The sequence below is a fragment of the Equus asinus genome, chromosome 8 (assembly GCF_041296235.1).
Source record: "Equus asinus isolate D_3611 breed Donkey chromosome 8, EquAss-T2T_v2, whole genome shotgun sequence".
NCBI classification, from domain to species: Eukaryota; Metazoa; Chordata; class Mammalia; order Perissodactyla; family Equidae; genus Equus; species Equus asinus.
Genome location: NC_091797.1, coordinates 55,857,289 through 55,863,288, shown reverse-complemented (window position 1 = coordinate 55,863,288; position 6,000 = coordinate 55,857,289). Strand labels below are relative to the sequence as shown.

General features: G+C 48.3%; 1 protein-coding gene across 1 annotated transcript in view; it reads left to right on the top strand.

The window, feature by feature from the left end:
• The first annotated feature begins 2,803 nt into the window (after positions 1-2,803).
• The window catches only part of SIRT5 (sirtuin 5), a 35,034-nt gene continuing 31,837 nt past the window's right edge, over positions 2,804-6,000 (top strand). The window contains exon 1 of the mRNA XM_014849539.3: positions 2,804-2,927. The gene's annotated coding sequence lies outside the window, so the exon portion shown is untranslated. The remainder of the gene's footprint in view (positions 2,928-6,000) is intronic.

The window sequence follows — 6,000 nt, the reverse complement described above, 5'->3', positions numbered from 1 at the left end:
GTATACTAGGCACTGTGTTAAATGCGACGGTGTCCTTCTCATAGCTTCAGACCACGGTCTGATGTAGCCTTTTGCTCACAACCTTGCTTTCCTCACTGCAGAGCACACAGACACCTGCATCGCATCTCCTGTCCATCACCACTCAGTTCAGTGAGTCACGTCAACTTTATTTCTTAAGCACGTGCTGTGTGTGTTGTTGCTGTAATATGTGTAACCATATTGTATGCGGATGTCCTGACCAGCTGATGGAGGTAAGAGCTGCCCTTCTTGGTTGCTATGTCGGGATCCCACTTAGGGCAGGGTCATTCTTGGTGTCAGCCACTCCTCAGAGCTCACCCTGGAACCTAAAGAACTTGGGGGCTTGTGCAGAGAGGGTGGGAGTGGGTGTGTGGTGATGAGCATTACATTGGCATGTTCTGGTGGAATCAGGCTAGAGCTGGGAAACATAGAATCTAGTAGGCCTGGGACTTTGCACAATTTCTGGATTGTGTTTATATCTCTTGTAGTTTTGCGATCTTGATGCATATTTTCTTGTTATTCTCCCTTAGCCTTGAGTAAAACCCTTAGACAGTTTCAGCCTTCTCCTAGTGTGTCCAAATCAATCAGTCGATCAAAGCTACCAAGCCTAGGTATTTATGTTCATGTTTATATTCGTACCAGAGGCTTAAAGACGACAGTCCACCCCTGAGGTGCATGATAAACGGCAAAGAGAGTGACCCAAAGAGGATGTACAAGTCGGCGGGGGGGGGGGGGGGGGGGGCGGGCGTGCAGGGGTGGGGGGGCGTGGATTCTCTTTCCAGAGGTAAAGCTTCGCATGTCAGAATTTCACTAGAGAAAGGAGGCAATGCTACCTTCTAGAGTATGCAGTCCCAAATTCATATCACCCAGGAAAACCTCTGTCAGTAGAGTGAGTTATTAATAAACTGTTTTATTGTGCTTGTTTATTTCTTGTTTTGTGCTCCTAGGGACTCATAAGCAACAAGAAAAAGTAATATGCTGCTTCCTCATTTTGGTAAAGATAGCCAAGCCATTTATCCTCTGAGTTCTGGGCTGCTTTTCCTGTGAGGTTATTCATTCATTCATTTAATCCGAATTAAACGAATTAATAAATTCAGCATCTTCTGTCAATCACTGCAAGGGACTAGCAATGTCATGGTGAGCAAACAGAGACAAAAGGGTCAGCTTCTGGGAGCTTACAGCCTGGTGAGGGAGAGAAAATTTAATCAAATAAACAGAAATACATTTGAAATCTTCGCTGGGATAACTGCTATGGGATTGTAAGAGCCTGTGTCAGAGACAAGGAACGGCGGTCAGAGAAGTCTTCCTTGAAAAAGCGACAACTGAGCTGAGACTGGAAGGATGAGCAGAGTTACTATGGAGGGAGTGGGAAAAGAAGATTCTAGGAAGAGGGAACAGCCTTTGTTTTAGAAGGACAAGGCCATCAAGAAATTAAGCTGGAGTTCCTTGAAAGATGGAAAGGATGGTGGCTGATGCTTCAAGAAGAAGAGGTAGCCTGACACTGGTGAGGAAGGGTCAGCTCTTCCAAGCCTGGGGTTGAGGGGTGGTGTGGTGGGTAGCTGTGGCTGGTGGACTCCTGGACCTTGATGGAACGCAATGCCTCAGAGGTGGCTGAACCTGTGGGCGATGGCAGAGGGCTGCATACTGGGCCTTGGGACCACCGAAGGTTGCAGTGAGGGGCACTGGGCCTCCCCACTCCCCGCCCCCCAGGGTCTGAATAAAGGAAAGGATTAACACTTAACGGCTAATGTTACAAACACAAAAGCAAGGGAACAACAACACTTTAATGAGAGGCAGTATATGTGGCGGCACGGACTTCTGTTTGGAGCCAAAGCGCTCACGTTCAAACCACAGCTCTACTATTCAACAGCTTCCCGCCAAGGGCAATTACTTGACCTCCCTGGGACTCGAGTTTCCCCAAGGGTAAAGTTGGGATAACAGCATCTATTTTATCAAGTGGTGGAGAAGATTTAAATTGGTTAATGCACGTGAAGTTCTTAGAAGCGTCTGGCACAAAGTCATGTCACATACATGTTAAGGAAAAAACAGCAGCCAGATGTGAGGCCCTCCTTCAATTTTCTTGGACTCCATAAGCCCCTGAGGGGCTGGTATAGCCTAAACGAGAAAAAGGAGCTCTAAAGTGGGCTGAATTTCTAGACAAACTGTGGGAAGTAGTGGAGGTTTGAGTTGGGAAAACAAATGTTAATGTAACATTTTTTGCACCGAAGTTCTCAGACCACTTCCCTTTCGGATCCATTGGCACGCCCATAAGCAAATCCATTCTAGGAAAAGTAGCGCTGGTGGTAAGCCTGAATCAAAGAAAAAGAAAGATGACCGATTTTAAGGGAAATCAGACACGTAGAGCTACGTAGGTCACCGAGTCCTAGAGGTCCTGAAACTGTTCCCTTGGAAACCCGGGTGAGGACCTCAGCACCAGCACGCAGGTCCAGTGGGCTAGCCTGGGAACCTGACGAACCATCACTAGAAATAGCGTTTCAGGGAAAGCTACCCCAACATTTGAAATGCTGTGTCCCAGCTTGCGTTATCCAGCTGTGGGCTCCAAGAGGAAAGCTGGTAGTAATTCACGACATATCTGGGAAGCTCACAAGGACGAAGTAAAACACCGCCCCTCCCACACCCTGCCCATCGCCAAAGAAAGAAAAGCAGCGACAACCGTTCAGTGATACGCAAGACGAGAGCCTCCGGCAGAGACAACAGAGGCGCGGGAAGGTGTGTCTAGTCCCCGCCCCGCCCCGCGGCCTCCTGCCCGGCCCCCAAGCCCAGGCCGCCCCGCCCCGCCCCCGCGCCCAGACCACCCCGCCCCGCGCCCAGGCCGCCCCGCCCCGCGGCCTCCTGCCCCGCCCCCGCGCTCAGACTGCCGCTGCCGCCGCCGATCCCGCCTCCCGCAGGTGCGTCCTAGCGCGGGCTGGGGTCTGCGGGGCCTGTCTTGGCTGCGGTCCCGGGGATCCCGGCCGAGCACGCACTCGAGCGGCCCTGCGCACACAGCACAGTGCGGAGTCTGGGCTGCCCGGGGCCCGGGGCCGGGCCGTGCGCGCTGCGCCGGCAGGGCCCAGCTGCTTGCCGGCGTCCCAGGGCCCGCGACGGTGGCGGGCCCCGGAGGCTGCCTGGCAGCAGCACGTCTAGAGGCTGAGCACCGTTCGGGGCAGAACGCAGGCGCAGCTGCGGCCCGAGAGACGAGGGAGGGGGTGGGAAAGAGGGTTGGAAAGTAACGCGGCCCAGCAGGTGGGCCTGATAGGCCGCTGGGAAGGGGCAGCCCCACGAGGGCTCTGAGCAGAGCGCCGCCTTGAGCAGAGTCATTCTGGCCACTGCAGCAGCCCGGGTGTTAGAAGGTGGTGGCTGTGGGCGTGGGAGGAGGGGTCGGATGCTGGAAGTAGTTTAAAGGTGCAGCGGTCAGGATTTGCTGACCAGCCTGGCTGTGCGGTGTGAGAACGGGAGAGAAAGGAAGAAAGTGCCCAGGAGGACGGGCGCCTGAAGGCTTTGTGGGGAGGAGCTAGCTATAGGGAAAGTTCCAGAGCTCAGGCTTGGCTGTGTGAGGTGGGAGCGGTCTGCAGCCCTGGGAGGATGGGAGATCCCCAGAGCTAGGAGGAAACTCATGAGAGGGTGGCGTCTGGAAGCAAGTGTTTCCCGGAGAGGTGATCAGATGGGTCAGAGGTTGGACGGTCAAGTAGGAGGATGGAGACCATTGGGTTAAGCAAGGTGGAGGTCGCTGTGACCTTGACAAGAGCAGGTGGCAGAGGGGTGAGAGGAAATGAGTCTGCTAGTGTCGATAGCTGGGGACTGGTACATTGCGTTTATTTAGCTCATTGGTGTGCAAAAGGTGTTTACTGAACTCCTGTACAAATTTTTGCAGTTCCTTTGCAGTGTACTTATCCTATATTTAATGTTTTTTGTACTTTTTTTTTCTCTCAAACTCCTGATCTAACCTTTCATTTGTTGTATTTTTCAGAATTGGGAGGGTGTCCCTTTTTTCACAAGGACCATACAGATATTTTTCTTTTTTTCTAATTCAGTAGGTGAGATTCAGGTTTCACAAGAAAGCCTAGTTAAACAGGGGACTGCTGTTAACCCAGAGAAATGTCCCCGGCACCCAGGCAGCTCCCAATGACTGTTTTATAAATGAATTTATTTCCTCCCCTGAGGCCTGTCTTCCCATCCTGAAGAGAAAATCAAGGCAGAGTAATTGGGGGCTTCACCCAGGGCGGTCTTCACCCCTGAGGGCTTCTGGACTAGATAACTGAGTTCTCCATCTTCTGACTTGGCACAGTGGTGGCCTTCTCGCTCTCTGGAAACTTGCTTTTACACTTGAACAGGGTTGTAAACTTGCAGAAGGCAGAACCACTGTCTATCCCCATGCCCCATAAAAGCAGATAAATGTTGGCACAGAGGATCCGTCCATCATATACTTTGTGGGAGCATCTTGAAAACAGTCTTATGTTGTGAGCATTTCGTCTTGGAAATAAATTTCAGGTGGCATTGTTCAAAAATGTGTAAACGTTTTCTTTTTAATCTCTACTTTCTTTTCACATTTACTGAGAGGCTGCAGAACGTCTTGTAAATTAATGGAAAATTTAGCAAAGCAATTCCCACGTTCATTAAAAAAAAAGTCACGTGAAATGTTGACTAATAATAAAACAGGCAGTGGAGTGGGTTTTGTCACCCACGAGACCAAAATTCTCTCACTGATTCATTGCTTAAGATAGACATGAAAAACTTACATTCCACTAATAAATTAATGAGTTAGTGTTCGCAGAAATTCAACAAAGTAAATTTAAACATCTAATTGGCTTTATTCAATGATTCATGAATTGGGCAGCGTCCCATCTAGTAAACAGAAAGGCACTCTGAGGAGTTTTACAGGGAAGTTATTAGCAAAAAAAAAAAAGAAAGGAATGTTTCAGGCAAGGTCACCTTTTTTTGGGGGAAGGGCAGCCTGGGTCTTATCAGGCAGAGGACCTGCTAGTGTTGGTCAGGCATCTCCAGACTGGTGGGTTTAAGGACACATTCCTGGGAGGGGCTGACACTGCAATTAAGTCTTGGCTTGCTGTCCTGGGGGCAAGCGACTCCACCTTGGTCTTGTTTGTTTTTTTTAGCGGTATGGTAGAAGATTTGAAATAAAAAGAATATACATGTTTAGAAAGAGCATTTTAATTGTATACAATCCATGAGTATATGTATGCGTGTAGATACACATATATGAAATGTGTGTATGCCATTAGACATTATAATTCACATAAGATGAGAACTAAAGCTGTCTTCCCAAAAAGTACTTGCTGATTGCATTTTCTTAGCAAAGAATCTAGAAACTTGATTTTTTGGAACTGCTGAAACGGGAGCAAGTAAAACTTTTTTCTGTTCTTTTGAGTTCAGTGTTATGGTGAAAGTAATTCTTGTTACTCAATAATGAGAATATTTGAATATAAAAACTTGGATGAAAAATTAGTAACCTTTTACCCAGATAATACAAGTCCTAATGTTATCAATCTTACAATGAAAATTTCCTTAATATTCTCAATTTTTTTTCTTCTTCTCCCCTAAGCCCCCCGGTACACTGTTGTATATTCTAGTTGTAAGTCCTAGTTCTGCTACGTGGGACACCACCTCTGCGTGCACCTGGGATCCAAACCAGCAAAACCCTGGGCTGTCGAAGTGGAGCATAGGAACTTAACCACCAGGCTTCAGGGCCGGCCCCAGTATTCTCAAGTTTTTGACAACTCTTTATAATTAGCAACAAATTCAACACTCACATTCAGGATAGAATGAAGGTTTGCCTTCACTTTACAGCTCTCTAGCAGAAGACTCAGCATTTAGACCCTCAAGCAGAAGAGCTGCACGTATGGCAGTGCAGGTATAGTCAACTGCTTTATGCTGATGCTCTCTTGATTGGATTTTAAATTCTTAAATTCTTTCAGATTCTTTATGCCTTTTAAAATCCTCCCTTCACATCTGAGAAAAAAATATGAC